General features: G+C 41.2%; 1 pseudogene; it reads right to left on the bottom strand.

Annotated features, from left to right (window-relative positions):
• Positions 1–15,933: 15,933 nt before the first annotated feature.
• On the bottom strand, positions 15,934–16,415 carry LOC118986794 (trafficking protein particle complex subunit 2-like; annotated as a pseudogene).
• Between the last annotated feature and the right edge of the window lie 10,921 nt (positions 16,416–27,336).

The following is a 27,336-nucleotide window of genomic DNA, read 5'->3' as shown; positions in this document are numbered from 1 at the left end:
TTTGCCTGCAAAGTCCCCCCGTTCACTACAGATGAAAGTGAAACTACCAAAACATGATCTGCTTGGGGAGGAGAGGTGGCCGATCTCTCAGAGGAGAAAGGCCAAGAGCCCCTTCTTCATTGGCTTTTATTGGGTTGTAATACACAGGAATACAGGCAGCAAGGATCAAACAGTAGATAACATTTCAAAGAAATCTGAGGGCTTAGCCTGAACCAGTGTCTGTCAGGTAAGGGGGTTGTAGAAACTTTGGGAGACATACTCATTTCCTGCTCAGACCCTTATCATATGAATGAAGCACTCTTAGCAAAGCAGGCTTCACGGGACTTTAGGAACTCTTTCTCATGTCCAATCACCCTGGATCCCTCTTTAGCTGGCAAGGGGCTGCACTGCCTTCCCCATCATAGGTTTTAGGCTTAAGTGGATTAGAAACATGAAACGCTTCTTCCACAGGACATGGGCACTCGGGCTATGTCAGAATAGCCTGGGAGCAAGGGTCCATCACTCCCTCTTTGTTGCAGCCCCCTGAGTCCTTCCATGAGGGCCTCCCAAGTGATCGTATCTGGCTTAGGTTGCCCCTCCTCTGAGGGGTCACACCCATCTCTGACTAACTGACCAAGCATTGGGGTCAGGGGATGAAGCAGAAGCAGCGCTGCTGCCAGAGATAAGCTTTGTCTCCTTAGTGGCTCACATTCCAGAGGTGGCTCACTCAGCCTTAGCCATGGGGGGCAGTGACAACTCCTGAAACCAGGCAGAGCAGGTTCCAACATGGCCCCAATGAAAGAAGAGATCAAAACTCAAAAAATGAAATGGAGATGAGCAATCTAACAGAGGCAGAGTTCAAAACACTGGTTATAAAGATGCTCAAGGAACTTAATGTGGACCTCAGCAGCATACAAACAGTCCAGTCAGAAACAAAGGATACACTAATTGAAATAAAGAAGAATTTACGGGGAAACAATAGTACAGTGGATGAAGCCAAGTATCAAATCAATGATTTGGAACATTAAAAAAAAAACAGAACATCAAGAAAAAAAATCCAAAAAAGGGAGAATAGTATAAGTAGCCTCTGGGACAATTTCAAGCATTCCAACACTCACATGATAGGGCTACCAGAAGGAGAAAAGAAAAAACAAGAAATTGAAAATCTATTTTAAAAATAATGAAAGAAAACTTCCCTAATTTGGTGAAGAAAATAAACATGCAAAGCAAGAATAACAGAGAGTCCCAAACAAGATAGATGTAAAGAGGCTCACTCCAAGTCATGTCATAGTTAAAATGCCACCGGTTGAAGATAAAGAGAGAATCTCAAAAGTGGCAAGAGCAAAGAAGTTAGTTACCTGCAGGGGAGTCTTCTGATAAGACTGTCAGCTGATTTCTCAGAAGAAACTTTGCAGGCTAGAAAGGAATGGCAAGAAATATTCAATCATAAAAAACAGGGACCTACAGCCAAGATTGCTCTACCCATGAAAGCTATCATTTGGAAGCAAAGAACAGATAAAGAGCTTCTCAGAAAGAAAAAACAAACAAACAAAACTGAAGGAATTCAGATCACCAAACCATTACTATATAAAATGTTAAAGGGACTTATTTAAGAAAAAGAAGATCAAAACTATGAACAATAACATGATAATAAATACAAATCCATCCATTGAATCTAAAAAACAAACTAAGCAAACAAGTAGAATATAGGGAATCACGAATACAGACAGCATTTTGATGGTTACCAGATGGAAGGTGGTGCGAGGCAATGGGTGAAGAGGTGAGGGGATTAAGAAGTACAAATAGGTAGTGACAGAATACCCATGTGGATGTAAATACAGTATAGGAAATGGAGTAGCCAAAGAGCTTATATGCACGACCCATGGACATGAACAATAGTGGAAGGATTGCCTGAGGGAGTATAGGGTGCTGGGTGAAGGAGGAGCAAAAGAGGAAAATCAGGACAACTATAGTAGCATAATCAATGAAATATAATTTTTTAAAAAGCAGACAGAGAAACTAGCCCAATTTTTTTTCTGAGGGAGCAGGAGCAGGTAGGGGATGCTGGTTTTAGAGCTTTGCTTTAGCTATATGTTGCAGAGGGAACTTCCAAGGGGGCTTTGGTCATGGCTCCCAATCCCAGGAAAGAACTGACCTTGCCTGAGACCAATTTTCTGTTGGCTTAAGTTTAGGGACAAAGGTTGCTCTGTCCTTGGATTTTTTTAATGAATGCAGCTCCCACTTAGAAACAGAAACATTAATTTTGATAACTAAGGGTAAGGTTCTCAACTATGTCTGTACATTATGATCACCCCAAGTGATGCCTGAACCCCAATCACAGAAATTTCATGGTAACTCTCTGGGAAGAAGCATGGGCATTAATATTTTTTACCTTTCCCCTAACCCCCCATCTTGATTCTACTGTGTGGCTTGTTTTAAAAACATGGGTTTAGGATCAGAGTGTGGGTAGATGAGCAGTTGGTCCGCTGTAGCGTGAACTCCAGCATCCATAAGGTCACTGAGGGAACATCATTCAAACCCCTGCCCTGTGTAGGTGAAGGCAGTGGGGCAGATAATGCAGGGGAAATGGAGATGACTTTCTGCCATTATCTCTGAGCCCCAGGATTTAACAAACCTCTTTGATCATCTTGGAACCCTTTCATTCTGGAATGACAGATCTCTTTTCTGGCGTCATATGGTTGTTTGGGATGGAAAAACTTCACATTCCGGCTCTCAGATATGAACTTCTCAGGACAGCCCCGAGGTAGTGCAGTGACCTGGTTGTTTATCATGGTTTGGACACACGGGTGGAGGCCCTGCTGCTGTCTTTGGCAAACAGTATGGGGACAAAGAAAATAGCCTAAAGTTGGTGTCTGGTGACATCTCTGCTACCCTTTGGCACAAATATTATCCCTATTGGTTAACTTTGCTCAATGCCAGCAATGAGAAGGGCAGCTGAGGAGGGAACTTGAGCAAAAATACACAGGTACACAATGCTGGCAGTAGACATGTGAGCCAGAGGGCAGGGTGGACATATTCTAGAATGAAAAGTAATCTGTTTGCAGAGGTGGAAGGTAACGTTAGGCCACAGGTCACAGACAGCACTGTGCTCAACTCCTTTTGTGCAGTGCTGGGTGGTGGCCATGGGGTAAGGGGTCAGCTGGCTTCCTCTGAGGATGTCTGCTCAACAGGAGTCAGCCTGGGGCAGTGGGTAGGTGGGATAACCATGCTTGCATTTGTTCTGCAAAGCTCTTTGATGTCTTAGTTTATTACAGGCTGAACTTGGAGGCCTGAAGACAGATTTGTGGTTCAACCAGAGAAAGGTTTTCTGCTTAGGGGTGGAGGCCAAGACACCTAGGTTTTTTTTAGAACAGCTCCTAGTTGGTCTCCCTGCCTCCGACCCTTGCTCCTCAAAACTCCATTCTCAAAACAACAGCCAAAACAATCACTTAAGAGACACAGTCAAATAGTGTCTTCTCTACTCAAACACGTTCTGTGACACCTCTATTCTGAGTAAAAATCAAAGTTGGTACCATGACCTCTAGGGCCCTTCGTGATTTGCACCCCCTCCCCTGCTACTTCTCTGACCTCATCTCTTACTTGCCTGTTCCCTCTGCTCCACCCAACCTCACCTCCTTAAATATGTCACACTCCTGCCCCAGGGCCTTTGCACTTGCTAGCACGGGTTTTTCCATCTCTTGTTCTCTGCTGTATCCTCAAGAAACTAGAATGATGGGTGGTAATCAATAACTAGTTTTTTGTTGAAAAATAAAGAAAAAAAGTAGATTATCCCCAAACCGTATAATTACTTCATGCCAATAACAGTGGGAACTGAGCACTGACCACGTGGCCCACATTCCGATGTGCAGGGCTGTCCTGACTGGAGGCTTGTTGTTCTGCTGATGCCGCAGGAGACAGGCAGTACTATGGGCTCTGCCTCCTGGACGACACGAGCGGTGGGTGGTAGGGGCAGCAGTGAAGAGCTGGGGGTGAGCCGTTCCTTGCACTTCGAGCTTCAGGGTGAGTTCTGTGAGTTCCCTGGGCTGCTCACCCTTGAGCCTCCTGGCCTGACACTGTGAAGCATCCCACTGCTGGGGCGAACATGTATTGCGTCTGTTGCTCAGCACTCACTGCCCTCATTGCTTGGAGGGACTCACTCCTCCCTCAGTCTCAGTCTACATGTTGCAAGTGAAGTGGGTCCCCTAGAGTTGATGTTGGCAAACGACCACCAAATCCTATATGCCCCCTGTTTTATAAAGTTTGTGAGCCAAGAATGGATTTTCCATCACTAGACAGTCACAAAAAATCAAAAGAACAGTGTCTCATGACATGTGAACATTATGTAAAATTTCCACTTCAGTGGCCCTAAATAACTTTTTATGGTGACACAACCATGCTCCTTCATTTATGCACGGCGGGCTGCTTTTGTGCTACAGCGGCAGAGCTGAGTAGTTGTGACTGAGATCACGTGGCCGGCAGAGTCAGAAATATTTACTCTCTGCCTCTTTACAGAAAAAACCGCAGTACATAGTTCAGTCCAAGACCCAGTATTTGACCTCTGAGCCTTTGAGCAAGTGAGGGAGCCGGCTGTTCCCTCCGCTGTCACAAGTGAGAACCTGTGATTTTAGGGTCCATCAGGCAGCCCCCAAGGATCAGGTCCTAATCAAGTCTGTCTGAAGCTATTCTAGCTCTGGGATTTCTGGCCATGGGAATGAGGGCATTCCTTGTCATCTTAAATGAGCTAGAATCGGTTTTTGTTGCTTGTAGCCAAAGAACCTTCACTGATAAAGTTCTGTGGAATAAATCCTACTCCAGGTGTGGAAAACAGGATTAATTAGCTCCCAAGATTCTGGCCTTAAGATGGAAGAAGGAGCTGCTTGGCAGGAGACAGGAAATCTGTCTTAATAGCACCCCCATGACCCAAATTTGTGCTGTTTTGGAGGAAATCTTAGAAGTTTGGAGATGCCGTTAGTGTCTAGGACTAGTTTTACAACACATGTCTGTGTCTTCTTTAGGTGTAGCTCCTGGGACACGTCAGGACTTAGGATTTTATATCCTCTTATTGGAATTACTCATGTAACATGATTCATCTCTTATAGGCTCTTCAGTTCTTATGTACACAGTAGCAACACTAATGAATTTTTAAATTCAAATGAAATGCACAAAAATGTTCAAGAGGGAAAAGCATCATAATATGTTTCATTATTCTATTTGGGTTGAGTTTTCAAAACATCAGACATTATCAAACATGGACTCATTATCAAGTAAGAATATAAACACATGTAACATTTTGATTATAATCTTTTTAGAAGTATAAATCTCTTTTCTCCTCTTCTTGAGTAATCCCATGCCCAGCCACTTATACTGCAAAGTTGCTTTCTGCTCGATGTCTCAGGGAAAGGAGATAATATGGAAGAAAACAGAAAAAAAGAAAAAAGAAACAAAAAAATTCCCAGTTCCAAGAGACTCTCTGGCAAACCTCATACCTTTAAAACAAAGGAGACTCTCTGGGTGTACACACAGTATTTGAGAAGTATACCATCCCTGGGCAGGGGGCTGGGTGGGGCTGGGTTCTGGTTTCCACTTCCGGAGAGGAAGAGATTCTCAGGAGTACCTGCAGGAAAGAAGAGCAAAGGGAAGGGAAGCAAAGGGTGTGATGACAACACTAATACTCGGGCCCCAGTCCTGCCTCAGACCTCTGAACCCCTGGAGGCCTCGCTAGAGTCTCCCCTTCGTATTGTGGGGGCCTACCCCATCCCCCCAGAATCCCTGCTGGCAGGGCCTGAGAAGCTTTCTGCGCCTGCACGGGCCTCCACCATGAGGTGTATGGGCTGTACCACCAAGCACGGGTGTGAGTGGCTCTGAGGGCAGCTGACAAGGGCTCCCTAGGAGGATGCTGGGAGAGGAGAGAGGCCTGGCCCCAGGGCCCGCCTCTGTATCGGCCCTTTCTCCCTCTGTGTTACAGACGGGACCCAGGGCTCTTCTTTGGCAGAAACCCAGGGAAGTGGCAAAATTCTGGACAGTGTTGGGAGAGAGGAGAGTCCTAAATTTACTGAATAGAATTTTCACAACCTCTTACCCATGCAGCAGCATCAGGGCTTGATGTAGAAATTAGGGTGAGTCATAAAAATAAATTTCTCACACACTTGAGTTTGTGGATGGAGACTGATGACCTTCCAGGTCAGATATATTTGTCTCCATTAGTGTGGAAAATCAGGAGATGACTTCACTCCTCAGTCATTCCAAGTGCGACAGCTAAATTTTCACTGCACACCAGCAGTCAACAGCAGGCAAGTACCAGAACAGGTTATTTGTATTTCATGTTGCTTGATTTTACTGCATTGCAATACATGGTTCATTTGGAAGAACTGCTTTTTCTTCATTTGACTATGAAGTCTATTCTTTTTTTTTTTTAGATCTTATTTATTTATTTATTTTAGAGAAGGGGAAAGGTAGGAGAAAGAGAGGAAAGAAACATGTCCTAGAGAAACATAGATTAATTGCCTCTCACACACCCCCAACCGGGGCACCTGGCCCACAACCCAGGCATATGTCCTGACTGGGAATTGAACCCACGGCCTTTTGGCCCACAGGCTGGCCCTCAATCCACTCAGCCCTAGCCAGGGCTGAAGTCTATTCTTGAGAAATGGTGAATCACTGGGTTTCTTTAGGAAGCCTTGAGAAAGATTTTTATTTTCTTTAACATGTGACCAATGAAATAATAGAACAAGCAGACATTCATCTTTTATAGTTGTTTCCCTCCTCTAATACTCGTACATAGCAAGTTTTGTGGAAATATGAGCATAACAACTGTGCTGAATAATTCTTCAAGCACACAAAGCACAGTATGATTACTCACTTTCTAAAACCTCCATTTTGGATGGATGATTTTCTCATTCTTCATGTGGGGAAAAGGCGAGGAGGGAAACTAGAGAAAGTGAACTATGATAAAAGCTTTTCACTAGTAACACAGAATGAGGCCCTTGATGTTATGGCCCAAGGGATGGTGTGAGTGCTACATAAGTCAGTGGTTCTCATCCAGGCACTACTTTGCACACTCGGGGATATTCAGAAATTTCTGGAAACATTTTGGCTGTCACAGCTGGTAGAGTGGAGAAAGGGGGAAGGTGTGCTACTGAAATCTAGTGGGAAGAGGTCAGATGTGTTGCTAAACATCTTGGAATACAGAGGAACAATGATCTGGCCTAAAATAGGGATAATAATAATATCAATATCAATAATAATAATAATATCAATAATAATACCAAGGTTGAGAAACCTTTATATTAAGGAGAGGTAGTAAGATCTGAGCAACTTAAGGGGATGGGCAGGATTTTTAAAGATTGAGAAGAGACATGTGGACATTTGTTGAAAATGAAGGAAAAAAAGAGGGAAGTACCTGAGGAATTGAACAATTCTTTTATATTTGAGGCAAATTTTAAAGGGAGAATGCTTTAACAAAGTGTGTTGTTACCAACGTTTTAAGGAAAGGATAAAATTCCATGAAACCAATATTATGGCTATTAAAAGAAAAAGACAAGACCATAATTATGTTTTATAATTTGTCTTGCTAGTTTTACCTGCTCTACAGCAATGTTTTCATGTATTGAGCAGAGATAATGTGTAATAAAATACACAGAAGTGAGAAAGCATGAAATATTTCCATCTGGTTAGATTGTAAAGGCCAATGAATGCCAGGGGAGAGGCCAGGTGGAAAAGGTCTTCAGTGGTGGATTATGGAGTTCGAACCCACTCCCTGTGTGTGCGTGTGTGTATGTGAGTCAGTGTTCAAATCTCCCCTTTTTATAAGGATACGAGTCTCATTGAATTAGAGCCCACCCTGATGGCCTTATATTACCTTGACTAACTACATCTGCAGTGACCCTGTTTCCAAATAAGTGCACAGTCTGTGGTGCTGGGGGGCAGGAATTCTAACAGGAGGTTTGAAGAGAGGAACAACAGCTTCTGGATTGTTTTCCTGCTGGCAGCACTGCACAGGCTTCTCTCTCTCTCTCTTTCTCTCTCTTTCTTTTTTTGAAGTGCCTTTTGGGCATCTTTTTATATCAGTACACAAGGAGCTACTAATTCTTTTGTATTGATTACTTAGTATTCCACTGAATGTGTATGCCATATTTGTTTAACCAATCCCTATTGAGGACCATTTGGGTTATATCCCTATTTTTAGTTTTGTAAGAAGTGCTACAATGAATGCCATTGAGCATGCATCTTTGTACACTGCTGCAAGTGCTTCTTACTGAATGTATTTCTAGAGGTAGAGTTATGGAGCCAAAGGCAAAGAGGAAGGCCATGTTAAATGGTAACAGTCCTGGCTGGTGTGACTCAGTGGATTGAGTACTGGCCCTTGAACTGAAAGATCACTGGTTTGATTCCCAGTCAGGGCACAGCCTGGGTTGTGGGCCAGGTCCCCAGTTGGCAGCGTGTGAGAGGTACCACTTTCTCTCTCACGCAACAGTGTCTCTTTCCCTCTCTGTCTCCTTCCCTTCCCCTCTCTCTAAAAATGAATAAATCAAATCTTCAAAAGANGGCTGGTGTGACTCAGTGGATTGAGTACTGGCCCTTGAACTGAAAGATCACTGGTTTGATTCCCAGTCAGGGCACAGCCTGGGTTGTGGGCCAGGTCCCCAGTTGGCAGCGTGTGAGAGGTAACACTTTCTCTCTCACGCAACAGTGTCTCTTTCCCTCTCTGTCTCCTTCCCTTCCCCTCTCTCTAAAAATGAATAAATCAAATCTTCAAAAGATTATAACAGACATTTCTTGTCATATAAAGACATTGTATCAATTTTTCCCACTAAAAATCAGATTAGTAATCCCTACATAAAATAAGTAGATAAAGTGATAGTTTTTAATGTTCCCTATATTAATAAAATAATAGTTACCATTGCTTTATTGATATGTACTTATCTGTCCTTCATAGAGCTTTGGGGCCTCCTCCCGGAATGAAGTTTGTCATTAAATGCTGATTGCGTTGCTACCAAAATGCCCAGTTTCGTTCATCTGTGGGAATGTTTACCATCAAAATTACAGCTCTTAGAACCTACTTTTTCTTTCAACTTTTTAAAAGTGAATAAAAATGTATATTAAGCCAATAGCATTTGATAACTCCTTTTTAAAAAATTTATTTAATTGTTGTACAATAGTTTTCTGTCTTTTACTCCCATCCCAGCCCACCCCCCCGTGCTCCCCACCTCCCCCCATTTCCACCCCCCATAGTTGTTGTCCATGTATCCTTTATATATGTTCCTCTAAATCCCTCCCCTATTTCCCCTGAAATTCCCTCTCCTCTCCCCTCTGGTCACTGCCCACCTGTTCTCTATTTCAGTATCTTTGGTTATATTTTGCTTGCTTGTTTGTTTTGTTGTTTAGCTTCCTGTTAAAGGTGAGATCATATGGTCCTTAAAATGTACAATCCCTGAGTATCAGCACGTAGGCCTTGAAAACTCAAATAGTTTTTATACTTTTTTCTGGGCTTTTTCCTCAGCCCCTAGATGTGTGAGTGTCATGCCAAGTGTGAGTTTCTTCCTAGCGTTTTGTTCTGCTGGAGCCCAGAATAATGTCTTGCCAAAGGACTTCTAGTGAATACATTCTTGCGTAATAATGAGGAGTTGGATCACTGAGGAGGTCTGGCTAGGACTCTTATGCAAGGTTACTGTCATTCCCAGTCATAATTCTGGAAAACAATTTGATATATGGACATCACAGTAGTACCAGGCTATTCTACCAGTGGAGTCGAGCTCAGCTGTGGAGACACAGGAACCGATGAGACTTGCAAATCCTGAGGCCTGGCACTCGGTTTCTGGGGTCCCGTCAGAGGATACAGAGTGCTTGCCTGAGGGCGTAACATCTGAGCAGGGCGGAGAACTGGAGGCAGAGAACAGAGAGCCAGTTTGGGCTCTTGTCCTGGAGGGCTGTTGCCATCACCACGTCAGGAACTGGACAGCAGGGAACAAACAAACTGGAGACCAGGGGAAAGACTGGGGGTCTGGCAACAGTTCATGACACTTCACGTCCAATGTCTAACTTCTCTGATTCATTGTTGAGGCATTCGTGTCCTGTTTTTCCATCCAACACTGTTTTCTGTGCCAGCAGAGAGGTGGTGGAGCACTTCCTAAAACAAAGCTCTGCTGTGGTCCCTGGAAATTTCTTCTAAGTTGTACCTAATGCCCACTCCCTACATTTTGATGACGGCATGTCTTTATCCTATTAGAAGGTAAATTCTGATAAGGTCAGCAAATAGTAGAACTTACATTTCTTCCAAAATGGTTGGGAAATTGTTGTTGAGGGAAATGTGGAGGGATCGTAGTCATCCACCCAAGCTGCCAGAAACAACAGCCAAATTCACCCACAGCTCTTATGAGATAGACACCAGCAACAGCAAGACAGGTCTTGACTCCAGAGATGTAAGATGCACAACTATGTCCTGTTGTCACTGATATGTGGTATTTGAATCATTGTTCCTGCTTAGATGCTATCGATTGGTATTATCGATTTACAGTTTTTCTTTTCTTTTTTCATTTTTTTGGATTTCAATAGTTTATTTTTATTGTATTTTTTCCATAACTATTTATCTCCCTTATACTCTTTTCCACTTCCACCCGCCCCCTGCAATCACCACACTGTTGTCCATGATCACGAGTTCTTTTTATTTATTTTTTGTTCAATCCATCCACAACCCATCCCAAGCTGTCAGCCTGCTCTCCATGTATGAATCTGTCTCTGTTTTGCTTGATAGTTCAATTTTTTCATTAGGCTACATGTATGAGTGAGATCATATGGTATTTGTCTTTCTCTAAGTGGCTTATTTCACTCAGCATAATGTTCTCCAGGTCCATCCATGCTCACAAAGGGTAAAATTTTCTTTTTCTTTTTTATGGCCAAGTAGTATTCCATTATGTAAATAGACCATAGTTGTTTTATCCACTCATCTACTGATGGACACTTGGGCTACTTCCAAATCTTGGCTATTGTAAATAACGCTGCAATGAACACAGGGGTGCTCATATTCTTTTGAATTAGTGTTTCAGGTTTCTTTGGATAAATTCCAGAAGTGGAATTGCTGGATCATAAGGCAGTTCCATTTTTAATTTTTTGAGGAAACCTCACACTGCTTTCTACAGGGGCTGCACCAGTCTGAATTCCCACCAACAGTGCAAAGGCTTTCCTCTGTTTCAACAACCTTGCCAGCACTTGTTGTTTGCTGATTCACTGACAAACCACAAAAGACCCACATATCAAAAGCAATCTTGAGAAGAAAGAACAAAGTTGAAGGAATCATGCTGCCCAATATCAAACTATACTATAAGTCCATAGTAATGAAAACAGCATAGTACTTGTATAAAACAGATACATAGATTAATGGAACAGACAGCCCAGAAATAAACCCACACCTTTACAGTTAATTCATATTGGACAGAGGAACCAAACACATATAACAGGCTAAAGGTAGTTTATTCAATAAGTGGTATTGGGAAAATGGCAAAGATACGTGCAGAAAAATGAAACTAGACCACCTTCTTACACCACGCATGAGAGAAAATTCAAAATGGATTAAAAACTTAAATGTTACACTTGAAACCATAAAAATCCTAGATGAGAATAGGCATTAAAATCTTAGACATTGCTCATGGCAATATTTTTTCTGATACAGCTCCTCAGACAAGGGAAACAAAAGAAAAAAATAAATAAGTGGGACAAACTAAAAACTAAACATCAAACTACATCAAACTAAAAACTTTTTTCAGAGCAAAGGAAACCATCAACAGCATAGTTTTCTCTTTCATAAAAACTGTATTAGGAACACATTTAATGTTTATATATAGCATGGTATTTAATCTTTCCAATTTTGTGATTAATTTTCCTATTTATTGTAATAAAATCATCTATATTATTTTTACTTTTAGGAACTTATTTTTTGTGGCATAATATTTAGTGAATTTCAAAAATGTTTTATGTGCACTTGAAAAGTACATTGAATTTGATTTAAATAAATACACCTACCTTATTGGTTAGGCCAAGTTGGATCACCATTACTTTTCTTTCATTTAATTTATCATTGAGAGAGATGACTTAGTTTTCTAATTTTTTTTGTGTTTCTGTGTATTGTTTTTTTTTAAAGAACACTTTGCTATTATTTGATACACTAATGAGTGTTAGGTCTGTGCTGTTGACTGTAGGCTCGTTCGGAAGTGCCTGTGCCGTATCTGGTGCTTTCTGATTTGTGTACAACATTGTCTGATACTGCTTATCACAACCCTGCCTTCCTTTGGTCTATATTTGCCAGATAAAGCCTGTTGCTTCTTTTATTTCCAATTATACTGCCATCTGGTTTCAAACTTAGCTTTTTAGTACGCCATGTCTTATTGTGAGATTTCATCTGATTCTTTTTCTTTTGTTTCCTTTCCATTATTTTCTCTAAAGGATACATATTTTCAGGTTTCTAGCGGGTGTTTCTCCACTGTAAAATAGTATACACAGTGTATTATTTAGACTGTACATGAATTGTTTATTTTAAACAACACTTGTCAGTTCATACCCTTGACCCCTCACCCTCTCTCACAACACTTTTCCTAGTTAGATGGGTCATAGCACCTTGTACATCAGCTTGGTCAGTCAGGTAGGTCCTTGGCTGACCTGTGACCACCATAACCGCAGTGGTCCAATCTAAGTTCTACACCCAGGTAGATTCTCTACTTACTGCCATCCCTTTTGCCACAGATTTTCCTTCCTTTTATTGAGTGACTGAAATTTGTTTCTTTAAGAAGTATTCAGGGGACTACATTTCCTAAATTCATCCTTGTTTAAAGTGGTCTCTTTGTTCCTGGACAATGTAACGACTATAATAATCTCTTTATTTTCCAAAGGTGCCAAATAAGTGTATGTGTCATTTTCTCTTTCTCTTATAGCTTTTATTTTCTCTCTAGTCCTTTTAAACTCTTTTGGTTTTGCTCAGTTTTCTTGTCATGAGTGTGTGTTTGTGATACAGTCTTTCCTGTAAGTCAGCCGGGCAACTGTTCATCCAGCTGCCTGCTGAGCAGCCCGGCACCAAGGAATAGACAAGAGTCACACACAGTAACTATGCCATTCACTCAGCTTTTGTTGAATGCAGGTTCACTCAAAATAGAACATCAATGTATATTAATATCCTACTCATACTCTAACACACTAAGAGAAACATAACACACACACACAGCAATCAGTGGGGAATAACAAACCTGAGTCCCAGAGTCTCAGTCTGCAGGTCTGGGCAAGGTGGGCAAGGGAGTTGACAGCATCTTGCAAGGAAGGGTCTCTGGAGTCAGGTGGGCAGCAGGGCACACAAACTCCTCAGTCCAGCAGGGCAGAACCACGGGCAGCTCATGCCCAGGGAGATCAGCATGGCACAGAGCAGCGCTCTGGCTTGTGGAGCTCAGCTGTCTCAGCAGTGGTCTGGAGCCTGCCTCAGCTATACCTTGAAAGTGGTGGACTCCACACTTCTGGGTCTTTTGATAAGTGTGTTGGCACCCTTGATGCCAAGTGGGGACTTTCTCCAGAAGCTTAACTGTGGGTGGTCCCACTTTCCAGACATGCCTATTTTTTTTTCCAGACATGGCTATTCTGATCACATGCGCAGGTGTCTTAGGTGTGTCTCCTTGCCAGATGCATCTGCTCTGACTTGGGTAGTTTCCCCTTGAACCAGTGTCTTGGCTGACTAGCAGCCATCTTGGTTGACATGAGTGACGACACCACTTTGTTTTGTATACTTTATGGTTTATCCAAGTACTATGCTGTTTTCATTGACCAGACCAATGCCATTTTATTGGTCCTGCTCTCCACAGTTCTCAGTTTTTGCCCTTCATGACCTTGATTTTGTTTTATCTGTTCTCCTTTCTATTGCTTCCAAAATGTGCCTTTTATTTTTGTGATGGTCTTATTTTTCCTTTCCATTCTCCCCATCCCTTTCAGTATTTATGGAGGCCATAGTTTCATTAAATTCCCTGTTATCCAGGAGAACTGTTTAAAGTCTTTACCATCTTCAAGACAATATATCTGAGGTCTGTTCTGTGGATTTGTGTATTTTTTGGTCATATATTTTCCTATATTTTTCTTAGAGTGTTTTTGTTTCAATCTGATGCTTGTTCATTTTTTAAAAGAGCTTAATGACTCATCTATGAACGAGGGCAGTTCTTCTCAGCAATTATTTGAGCTATAGAGTGGCACCACTTTTACCCCGATGTGTCTCCAAAATGATCGTTTACGGTGGTTCAGTTAAACCTTTTGCCGATTTTGCTGCTGAGCTGTTGGTCTTTTTGACTCAAAAAACTCTTTACTGAGGAAATAGGCACTTTGTCATGTTACCAATGATTTCTCTAAGTTGTTTTGCCTTTTGATTTTGGCTATGGAATTTTTTACTTGCTATACAAAAATTAAATAAATTATGTGATGAAATTGCTTAATCTGAAGATAATTATAACTCTCAAATTCTACTCAGTTAGAACAGAGACTAATGTGGAGTGAGAATAGGGTGCACAGATGAAAGAGTACGGGGTTGTAAGCCAGATGTGCATTATAGATACATTAATGGTATAGTTACAGAAAGTAAGCTGGTTGCTTGATTTCTTCAGATTTCAGGTTTGTTATCTACAAAACAACTAGGCTTTTACTAGTTGTCTACTAAGCCCCTCCCAACTCTATATGTCGACCAGATTTGACTTGATGTAATGGGAAACATTTGACAATAATTTTTTTCTTGGACAATTATCTTTATTTAAGAAGTCAAAAAATAGATGAGAAAAATTATGGTAGTAACTTCACACAAAGATATAAGACCAAACTTAAGAATTACTTGCACACGTTATTCAGAATGGAACAAAATTATTCAAGTGCTCACGATTAGCATAGAAAATATGTGGTTATATTAACTTGCTTTTCTATTGACATTCACTCATTCACAGTAAGATCCCACCCTTGTTAAAGTACAAGAGACCACTCCTGCCTCCCACCCCTTCACAGTGTACAACCAGGTATGCAAATGTTAATATAATACAAACTTTTCTTTGTTTACAACTCTAAAATTACCTTACAACTTTTTTAAAGCACAGATATCAACAAGTTCATTTCCAGGAATGTCTAATCTTTTGGTGTCTCTGAGCCATGTTGGAAGAAGAGTTGTCTTGGGCCACACATTAAATACATCGTAACACACAATAAAAAAAATCCCATAATGTTTTAAGTAAATTTATGATTTTGTGTTGGGTGGCATTCATACCCATCCTGAGCTGTGTGAGGCCCACAGGACATAGGTGGACACCTGTGATTAGTATACAGTCTTAGGGAAAGGAAATAAAAGAATGCAGCCTGGCATGTTCGGCTCAACCTCTCATTTTACAGGTGTGGATCCTGGATCCCAGAATGACAGCAGGATCACTGTCCCCAGTCTCAGAGGGGGTAGGCATGTGGCACTGGGCACTGCAAAAGCTGTTTCCTTCAGCTTCTCGAATAATACTATGCATAGTGCCTATGCATTTTTATAACATGTCTTGATGAATAGGTAAGCCCATGTACTTGCTGTCAACTTCAGTCCCCACTGTAGACACTTTAGTTTTAAGTCTGTCTTCCAAATCCTGACAATGACATTTGGTTCAGGACTGTTACATCAAGGTCAAGCTATCTGAATGAAGAAGTCAAAAGCTTATTTTCAATTTTTAAAATAAAGGTATTTCAAGGTTATGGATAAAGAGCTCCCCATAAATAACTATTCCTAAGCAAATGTTGAGCTATTGATAATTCTAAGAAACTGAATGTACTATTTTTAACTATAAAAGTAATTTCACTAGGTTTAGATAAATTGAGACTACAAGTAAAACTTTTCCAGGCTATTTATTTAAGCAAGTAACTTACAACACACACATTCCTGAGTATACCCCATTGTGGCGACATTATTTCTGAATTTTCCTGCACTCAGCTTAAAAGGGGTTTCTTCCCCAGAAACTAGACTTTTCCATCCAATGCGCTGGATTCTTCCCATAGGAGAGTTGGGTTCATAAAATGGATTCATTGCAAACTTTATGTATAAATCATAGACATCACTAAAGAAGTTCTTTATTCCATCTTCTTGCCTTATGTCATGAAGCATAATGAATCTCATATGGCTTGAGTACAAATGCTGAAATGAACCACTCATTGAACTTGTCCACAATTTTCAAGTACATGTTGTTGGACAGCCGCACGCTATCATCTACCAGGTTGAGGGTAGCGTGAGCTATGAACTGGCTCAGATGACGACATTCATCTTTGGATTCTGCTTTTCCAGCTGGCAAAAAATCAATTTCAAAAACTGGATTACCATGGTGGCCAACAGTGACAAAGTAGAAGCTTCCAGACATTGTCTTCAATATATGGCTTCTGCGCTGAGATGCAGACAATGTAAATGTTCAGGGAGTTCCCGCCTTCCACAGCTTCAGTTTGCATTGGACAACAGATTTAAACTGGTCCTTGGAAGAATGCTAGAAACCACCAACAACAAAAATTTCAGGTAAAACTATGAGACTAAGTATGCTAAAACCCTAAGAAACACGGACTGAAATCCTATAATAATTCAAATTGTCTGCTGCTTAGAGGACATGGGGGAGGGAAATGATATGTCCTTGTTTTAGCTGTGGTCTGGTCATCCAATGGTTGTTCGAATGGCAGATAGGACACCAAGAGGCCTAGAAACGGCAAACTGGTTTCCACCAGTTTTTCACTGGCAAAGAGGAGACACATGGGAGCCTGTCAAAACTCCCCCTACAATGTGCTTTGAATACAAACATTTTCTTGTGATTTTTTTGTTCTGAGAGTGACAACTCATTTATAAAATATAGAAGTGACTGGAGGTCTCTGAAACTCATGGAGGAGTCTGCAAAGAACTTTCTCACTCTTCAGTTCAGGCAGGAAACGGGGAAGGAGTGGATGATAAAAGGGAGTTCCCTGCTTTTGCAACTCTTTCTCCTTTTCCCTAATTTTCCATCTCACAGTTTTGTTCATTTTATCTCTGTAGTCCTATATAGTACTATGATCAGGATACACTTTTCATTAGCATGATCTGTGGAAAGGAATGAGACATTGCATGCAGTTGTTCTAATACGATACCAACTCTTTTATTACCATTAAATAAAATGAAAGTGCTTCTCAGCCAATTTGCATCTTTCACATTTCTTTGTCCAGAACATAATCAGTGGAGCAAAATCTCTTGCCTCTGCTCTAGACTCCTTTTATTTTTTTCATATTTTCTACTGTTATTTGGTACTTAGTTCCATATGTCTATAGTGATAAAGTATCACAGCCATGTAATTTGTGAAGATTTTATTTGGTTTTGTTGAAAATGACACAGTCAGAACCATTTTATTAGTGTCTGAGATAAAATAATATAAACCTCAAGACTCATTCAGAGTATATGGTTAGAAATTGAATGAGCTTGAAAACCCATTGTATTTGTACACATTCGAGACATCCATTTGCGCACTAGACTGTAAAATAGCTGGTTTAACAGACTAAATGGAGTAAATGCATTAAGTTTTTAGAGTGTTTGGAATCATCTTAGATGAATTTCAAGTTAGAAAAATAATTCATGTGCATTAAAAAGCAACTACAATCACTATGTATTAGAGAATATGTATTCATAATCATTGTAAAGATGTTTTAATAATGATTTTATATGGCCATATGATGCTAACTATTTAAAAATGCCAGAAACTTTTTATTTTAAAAATAATGCAAAAATGTTAACAAACTACTCAAATATAAGCAAAAGCACAGTGCTGCTACCTTAACGCATCATTGTGCAAATTTTGCTGTCCATCCTCACAGGTTTTTTCTCATGCAGATTTTTTTACATATTTGTAGTTGTATTTTCTGTATTTAGTTCTCTACCAAGTGTATTTTCACATTTACTAGGTTTTTACAGTGATGTTTGTAATAATAGACACAGTAATAGTTCAAGAATTTGTATTGTGATTTACTTAAACATTGCTCATTGGTTGGATAGTATTTCATTTTTATTAAGATACCATAACTGTAAGTATATATTTATATATGTATATGTACATATTCACTTTTTACCCATTTTGGATTATTAGGAAGCATAATCACTAAGTTAAAGTATGTAACTTTTTGATGGTTCTTGACACATGTAGCCAAATAGCTTTAGAAAATAATTACACACTTTTGGAGTGTAATTAGAATGTATGAGCTTGTCAGTTTCACTGAACCAACACCAAAATATAATTTATTAAAGAGATGAAGGTAATAGATTTAATAGCATTTTGCTGTATTCTGTTTCTTAGTACCGGCCTTGGCAGACGAGTTCCAGTTCTGTTCTGGAAATACAGCTGTGGCTGGAGAGAATGGAGCGAGAGATCGCATGGGGCTTAACGGTAAAGGTGAGGAGCGGGTGAGACGTGAGCTCTTTCAGCAGGCTATACGGAAGGGCTTCTAAGTCAAAAGCCCAGGGTTTCTTCCCTACTTTCTGGATTTGCATTTTAAAATTTGGCTTGTTCTTCTATTCTCTTATTACGATTTTTATTGGAAGTAAAGAAACCACCTCTACCACCTGCCATTTTAGTGAAAGATTTATTCCCCATCCACAAACACTGTTTTCTGCATCATAGCTGAAGATAGGGCCTCACTGGAAGCTGGGCCTGGGTCTATCTGCGCACATGCCTGTCACACCTCTGCAGCCATGGTGAGTCTGGCCAGTGATTTGTGAGCACTCTCTGGTGAGGAGGCAACTTTTGAATTGAAAGTCTGACTTTGGAGACTTCAGTGGATTTTTTTGAAACATGTTTTATACATTTTGGTACTTGGAGGGCCTGAGATTTCAAACAACTGCAGGCCATTTGGCCATTGGTCAATTTGAGCAAGTCATCAACTGCTTCTGCAATTGGCAGCAGGCAGAACACGGGGGCCGGGCCAGGGACTTGTGCTTCAAGCATGAGTGAAAGTCTGTGAGGGGCTGCTTCTCTGAAAGGTATGTGTGCGTGTGTGCGTGTGCATGTGCATGTGTGTCTGCTGACAAGGGAAGTATTTGTTTGGAAGTATACTTGTTATCTAAATAATGTAGGGGTGAGGGAAATAAAACAGTCCTGTCTTTAATGTTCAGGTGAAAAACCTATTATTTTCTGTTTCAGTTGCAAACTAGGACTGTTTCCCTGGTTATTGGGTCTACCAATTAGGGCAAAATGTAAGGCGAACACACCATCCTGCTCATTCATCAGAGCAATTGCCAAGTGTCTCTGTGTGTGTGTGAATACAGAAGCCTATGTTTAGCATTAGAAATCGGGTTGGTGGAACAGCAACAGAAACATTGGCCGAAGTGTTTTTGTTTTCAGAGATAGAGGAATCTCTGTTTTAAACCAGAATTACAGCCTCTGGGGAAGAAGCTGATAGAACCAGAGAGGTCGCAGATCCAGGAGAGGGAGAGAAAGGCTAATGGAACACGGCTCCTGGGACACAGCTGATTCATTCACAAAGGTAAGGCTCATCAGGCAACAGAAATTGGGGGAGATAGTCCGGGCCTGACGGTGAATTTGGAAACTATGAGCCAAGGGCAAACAATTTAAGTAAAGGGAATGGTGAACTTGCCATGGGAAAGCATGTGGAAGATAGAGAAAATAAAAACAAACCTAGATATAAAGGCCTAGAAGAGAAGAGCCAGTAGAGAAAAGCCACAAATGTAGGGTCAGTCTTACTACTATGACTTTAGAAAAATCAGCATTAAATTCATATCTCAGGAATTTTCAGATAAAATACATGTGGGCTTTCCTTTATCTTAAGAGTATGGTAAGAATTACAGCAATTTTGCTTCTGGCCATACATCCAAAAGAACTGGAAGCAGGAATTTGAGCAGATAGATATTTGTGTACCTCCCATGCTGCTCATGGCGGTACTATTCACAGTAGTCAAAAGGTAAAGCAGCCCGAGTGTCCGTCGATGGATTAATGGATAAATAAATGGGGTGTATATACATACCCAATGGAATGCTATTCTGCTTGTAAAAGGCAGGCAATTCTGACACATGCAACAACATGAAGGAGCTCTGAGGATATAATGCTGAGTGAAATGAGCCAGTCACAAAAAGACAAATACTCTGTGATTCCACCTGTATGAGTCAAAGTCAGAGACAGAATGTAAAAGGGTGTTTGCCAGGGGCTGGAGGAGAGGGGAGCACAGAGAATTAGCATTGGGGAAAATGACAAGTCCTGGGAATGGAGGGGCGGATGGCCACACAACAATGAGAGTGTACTTAAGACCCCTGAACTGTGTACTTAAAAATGGTTGAAATGGTAAATTTTGTCAGTATACTTTACCACAGTAACAAAAAGCAGAGGGCCAGATATGTAAAATTATGTCTCATAGAATTATGGTAATTTCTTGCCAACCACAGTTTTTGAAACTCCTAGGGTATGCTTATAGTGATTTCAATTTTTATAACACATTTTACATATATAAGGTATAGGTCAGTCCTTTACACATGTCCCTAAATCTGAATATCAAAATCATTTATTAAACTTTATAAATACACAAAATACAAATTTCTGGGCCCCGCCCCAGACCCATTGAATCATAACCTCTAGGGATTGCAGCCCAAAATTCGTATTTTAACAGATGTGTCAATGATCCTTATGCAGGAAAAAAAATGCTAAATCCTCAGGATTCTCTTTTCTCTTTCAGGCATAGACCTACAGGGTTACCCAGAGAGAAAAGATCTTTTACATTTTGTTCTTTCAACAAATATATGCAAGGCTAATCTGGGAAAATAATACTTCTTAATCATCTTGATAACTTATAAAAAGGCACAAGCATTTGATAAAAAAGAATGAGTGAGTGCCAATGACATCTAATATAGAAATTATTGCCATCCTTGGTGAGTGAGGGTTCAGTCAGGCTCTATTGCATTAAGAAAAATAAAAAGATTTGACAGTGCTAATACCTCAACGGTTATAAATGTGCCTTTCCATTGCCTTTCATGCTGGTGTAGAGCAGGGCCTCTGGGAAGATTAGAAATGTAAGAACTTTAATGTCAAGGGAGTAGGTGATGGTTCTCACTCTTTTTACCTGGCGTATGAGCACAAATGCCTCAACAGCTCACAGCAGTGAGCCTAGGGCAGTGGCGGTTCCAGAATAACTGTAAGAGGCACTCGTGGAGGATTTCCTCCTGGAACATGCTTTTAATGACAAATGTGATTTGTTTTGGACATGACTTAATTTTACTCTGCTTTAAGTATTGTATATATCTAGCCATTTAAACCGTTTTTCTGTCCAGCCTTTTATTTATTTATTTATTTATTTATTTATTTATTTATTTATTTATTTATTTTTTAGAATTTTAAAAATTTTATTTATTTATTTTTTTAGAGAGAGGGGAAGAGAAGGAGAAAGAGTGGGAGAGAAATATCAATGTGTGGTTACCCCTCATGTGTCCCCTACTGGGAACCTGGCCTGCAACCCAGGCATGTGCCCTGACTGGGAATCGAACCAGCGACTCTTTGCTTCACAGGCCTGTGCTCAATCCACTGAGCTACACCAGCCAGGGCCAGCCTTTCATTTTTTAATGAAAAAGTATTGCCAACTGTTTTGACAGGCTCAGAACTTTTCACGAGCATAGTCGGCAAGGCATTGCTGTAATTATTTCAAGCATGAATATAAGTATTTATACACCTACTCTTTATTACCATAAGGAAAATTGGACAAGTACCTGAAAAATTTTAATGACTGGCAGGACAAGGTATTAATAATTTAATGGAGCAATTTCCTTCATGCCCCACCTCTTCCCTGCCCTAATGGAGCAGACTTAATGCCCCAACTCCCTCTGCCACCCCCCCCAAAAAAGGAAAAACAAGTAAAGGCTGACTGCTCCCATGGAGGACTGACATGAGGGCACCCGTGAAGGTGAAACCTTAGAAGCTGTAGCCCTGTAGGCAGCCATCAGAGTTCCTGTGGCTGAGGCGATGCCCAGTGAGAGGCCCAGGAAGGAGCACCTTGCCACCTCTGAAGGCTGTTCCATCAGCGGTCCCTGATGTTGGGGACGGAGAAGCGTGCCACAGCAGAATGCTATGCTCAGCGAAAGCACAGTAAGATGGCAGCCATGGAATAAGAAGCTGGGCCCTCCCCCTTTCTTCTCACTTGTCAGTCCTGGGGTCTTTGTTCAGTCCCTTGAAAGGAATTGGGGAAAATATGCCAATGACTGATATTGATCGCTGCTTCCCTACCTGGGTGGGTGAGCATTCAGGAATAATCTGATATTGAGGATAAATTAAATCATGCCAGCACTTAACTTATGGAGCAATTTATACACGGCACATATAATGATGAACATTGCTTATCATTACCATTCAAAGTGGATTTTTACAAAACCTGTTTTTGCGGGGGAAGAGGGGTTCGATTTTGCCTACTGGACAATGAGGCTTTCCCTGAGTCAGATGTGAAAGCAAGAGGCCAAGATCCTGGATGGCTCTGAGCACAAGTGTCCCTAAGTGACACTATTGTGGAAAATGTCAATGCAAATTTGGGGACCATAGAGTTTTTTTGAATTATTGGCTTCATACAATTTTTTAAGGCTGAACTAGCAGCTCTCAGAATCCACATGTAATTTTTTGTTTTGCATTTTTTAAATTTGCTATTATAGGCGTGCTGTGTCAAAATACCAGGAGGGAGCAGATTTTTTTTTTAACTGATTAAAATGTGTGGATCTGCTGCGATGATTTCCTCTGTGTTTCCTTTGGCTGCAGATAATACCACAAAGTGAACTCAGTGACGCACACAGGCAGCTGATAACAGCTGACACATGTGGATGTCGAGCCAAGTATGTATTATCAGAAAACGAGCTAAAAACCCCATAAAACTCCCTACTGCTTGACTTAAAAACATTAAAAAAAATTATTTAATGACACAGTAGGTGATATTTTAAATTTTGCATTCTAAAACACTTCTAGTGAAATACAAAATTAAAATAAAAGCATGCCCCTTTAAGGAATGAGCTATGTGTACAACATAAGCATTAATGTAGTTTTCAATAGCAGAATATCTGAAAAATGCATGAATCATTCATTAGAATTTACAATTAAGTATTGAAAGGCTCTATTTTCCTTTTAAAATTTAATTTTAATATTGTAATCAAAGTTAAAACATTGAGAGAGTGAAAAAAAGGAAGTACTATCAGAGGCTTAAAAGGAAAAACAGTAGAGGAAAAAAAAGAAAATGAAAAACAGCAGTCCTCTTCTGCTCCCCCTCTCTCCCCGGCATTGGTTCCTGCTCCCTGGAACACCACTTTCAGACCTTCTAATTGTTACTCCTATTACGTACTTTAACATTTTAAAGTAACTGCCTATGCTATTATTTCTCAATTCTTCATTCCTAGAAATTGCTTAGGGACTTCCTATACAGAAGATAGGAATTTTGGTCCTTTCCAGTCTCCACTTCTCTGTTTACACTCTCCCATTTGATTAAATCATTTGGGTACTTTTATTTCATGGTTAAATTCCACTCTTACTATGATTATTCAAATATAATTAATCACTGAACCATAGTGAATTATGATCACATTTCTCTCTTGTACAGCTTTTCATCTTCCCTACTGATTATCTGTCACATTTAGATTTCTATATACTCATCATAATTTTATTCGCAAACTCCTCAGCACCAAGTGCGATAGACCCACACATGCACTGCTCCCTTCTTTGAGAAGGCCAGCTCTACAGAGTGTGTGGATCACCTTCAGCCGTTGTTCCTGAGACTGCTCAGGCCACGCTTCTACCTCTTTGCTCCCAGCCATTACTGAGCCCCACAGAGGGGTTTTGGCAACTTACAAATAAGCCATTGTCGTCTACAGTGAAGGAACATACCCAGCTAAGGTATAGGCAGTAGAACTTGGGAAGTCATAGGGCCGTAGAGGTGTTCAAGTGCTCAGCCCCAGCAGGCCGTGGCACCCTGCCACATGCAACAGAGACATCTGGGAAAATGTCCCTGGATATTTGGGCTCTACAGGTCCTCAGAATGCTCAGAACTTACACAGGTTGCCTCTTTCTCCACATCTAGGTCTATCACTTGTTATTGTTGTAAGATACTGCAAAAGCCTTTTCCCCATGGCAAAAATTGTCCCCTTCAGGGATGCACCCACCCTATCTCCAGGTTGTCAAGTTGGTAACTAAGGTTAAATCCCAAATCCACCCCTATTGGGGGATGTGCTGGACCTAATAAGAGAGAAAATAAATAACATACCTAAGTATTGGCAAGAATTGCTTAACAAGTACTGGTAGGAGCCCAGGGGAGTGGACTTGTGATTGGGTTTTGGGAGTAATCAAGGGGGCTTAATCAAGGGGGCCCAGAAGTAAGCCTGTATAAAAGGAACACTTGCTGACCTGGGGTGCTTTCCTGGAGCAGAGGATTTAGCACTTTGGCAAGGATCTCAGGCAATAGAACGAACTTAGGCTTGAGTGGATTTTAGAAACCTTACCAGAGCCATCAGCTGAGCGAAGTGGAAGTGGCAGACAGCAGAGGAAGGGACACCAAGGCTAGGGGAAGTGGGCCTTCAAAAGGAGTGAAGGTTTTTTATCAGATGCTAATGCCTACCAGAAAGCATACACCATGGAAGAGGCACTAAACCACAATGTAAGCCAAAGACTTCGCCATTTGGCATTATGCAGTCTTTGTTCAGTCACCTGATGCTCCAGACAGGATCAGATTATGAACATCCTGGAACATGAACACAGTGGCTACAGTGGCAGAGAAGGAGAAAATAGGTGGTCCCCAGAGCAGGGACTCCCATTTACTAAGGCCTATATGTCTACTGCTGTCTCTGAGTGTCAGTGGCTAAGACCAATGCTGATCCCCTGATATGGCATTTTCTCTAGGAGGCCAAATAGCTACTTGGTGTCAAGTCAACCATATTGGGCCTGTTACCTACTGAAAGGCCAGAGGTTTGTCCACTCAGGTAGGTGCCTGTTAGGGGTGTGGGTTTGCTTTCCAGCTCACAGAGACTGGGCCTGCACTACTTTCCAGGAGCTTACAGAATAGTGGATCCACAGGTGTGTCTGCCATCCTACACAGCACAATATGACAGGGGACCCAATTCACGGAGGTGGAAGTGTGAGGGTAAGGCTATGATCATAAGATCTGCTGCACTTATCACTTCCTGTGCTGTCCAGAGCAGTGGCTCCACAGAGTGTTGGGATGACCTTCTAAAGGTATAATGGTGGTGTCAGTTTAGATGTAATACTCCCCTAGAATGGGGTGTCAACCTTTAGAATGCAGTAGATGCGTTAATTCAGAGTCCTCCATATGGCACTGTGACCCCAATAGGAAAAATACATGGTTTGGGGTATCAAAGGTAGAACCTGCAGTGTCCCCACTCCCGGCCACCTACTGAGGGCCTTTGTCCTTCGTGCCCTGCAATTTTGCAACCTTTTCTTAGTCTGGACTTGAAGTTGGCAAGCTGGAGACCCAGGAGAGCCATGGTATAGTTTCACTCCTAGTCTGAAGGCCTGAGAACCAGGAAAGCCAATGGTACAAGCTCTAATTAAAGTCTGAGTCTGACCCTGGCTGGTGTAGCTCAGTGGATTGAGCATGGGCCTGCGAACCACATGATCGTGGTTCGATTCCCAGTCAGGGCACATTCCTGGGTTGCAGGCCAGTTCCCAGCAGGGGACTCACGAGAGGCAACCATACATTAACATTTCTCTCCTTCTCTCCTTCCCTTCCCCTCTAAAGATAAATAAATAAATAATCTTAAAAAAATTAAAAAAAAAAAGCCTGAGTCTGAAAGTAGGAGAAGACCAAAGTCCCAGCTTCAAGACAGCCTGGCAGAGAAAGCGAATCGTCCTGTAGCCTGCTTTTTTGAGCTTTTCAGGCCTTATATGGATCAAATGAGGCCCACTTACATTGGGAAAGGCAATCTGCTTTACACAGTCTACCAGTTCAAACGTTTAGCTCCACCAGAAAGACCCTCAAAGACAACACTCAGATAAATGTTTAACCAAATATCTGGGCACTCCTTGGCCCAATCAAGTTGACACATATAATTAATCATCACAAATCTGTGTCCCTAGAGAGGGTATACTCTTGCAAAGGAATCAGTTAAAAGACTTCATGAATTATAAGCTATGGTTACTGCCAGAATATTTTGGGTTCCCTGTCTCCAGAGAGCAGACAGTGAGAAGAGGAGACACCATCCCGGGAGGGACAATCAGTAGGAGAAAATAGGGCAGCTCTTTCACAACAGGGGCAGTTAGGGACACATACGGAACCTGGTGATTCTCTGAGCAATCCATCGTGTACTGGCAATAAGACAGAAGAGAGCAACCAGTAAAGAATGCAGTGTCAAGGAATAGCTGTTTACTTTATGTGAGAAAGCCCATTGAAAAGAACATAGAGTGGGAGAGATGCTGGAGACAGACAAGAGGGGAAGATGAGGGGCTGAAAGAATATGGTCCCTGAGAAGATGGGATGAAATGGGACCCCACTGGAGACGCGGTCAGGAGGAAGGTCAGACATTTCTATGGAGACGGGAGAGAAGAGTCAAAGGCTGGGTGTGCCTGTACTTACGTTTATCGTTTTGAATACAAATGAGAGCATTTGTGATGCATGTGAGAGCCTTCCTATCGATGGCCTCTGTTTTCTGTTTGAAGTTTCGAGCAAGTCTGTCAGTTTAGAGTGAGGGGAACTTGATAACCAGTGGTGAGATAAGAGGCAGGTAATTACGGAAGATAGTAGGTATTAGATACTTGTTCAACAATAAGTGGGCTTTTATAAATCATTTTTTTGAGTGCCATTGGTGTCAGGCATTGTATCAAGCCTGTTTCAGGCATTATTTCCAATATTTATAACCTATCATATTTACTCTGGGAATTAGTTAATATTGCCTGTATTTAATGGGAAAGGGATGGTATATTAATTACCCAGTTCATTCCTTTACTCATTTTACATATATTTTCTGAGCCCTAATGACATGCCAAGCATTATTCTCAGCATAGTAACTAATTAATATCAGTCATGCAAACCAAGGACTGTCCGACTTTAAAATCCAGTCACTTTACAGTAGGTCCGTAAAAACAGTCCAACAGTGTAAACATGTTTGCCCTAGGAGCCTTCTACTTGGCTCATCGATTCTTATGAAACAGACAGCAACTGCTTTATGCAACACGAGCCAATGAAGCATTTCACTGCTATTTATCCATGATAAGCCTGAAAGTTCAACTTCAGCATGATTTCTTTTTCAACATGATTTTTTAAATTGTATTTTTTCCTTTAACCATTTATCCTCCTTATAGCCTCCTCCCCTTGCCCCACTACAATCGCCACGATGCTGTCTGTGCCCAGGAGTTCTTTTTC

The sequence above is a fragment of the Sturnira hondurensis genome, unplaced genomic scaffold (assembly GCF_014824575.4).
Source record: "Sturnira hondurensis isolate 20B ecotype Veracruz unplaced genomic scaffold, ASM1482457v3 Scaffold0004474, whole genome shotgun sequence".
NCBI classification, from domain to species: domain Eukaryota; kingdom Metazoa; phylum Chordata; class Mammalia; order Chiroptera; family Phyllostomidae; genus Sturnira; species Sturnira hondurensis.
This window is presented reverse-complemented; position numbering and strand designations above follow the sequence as displayed.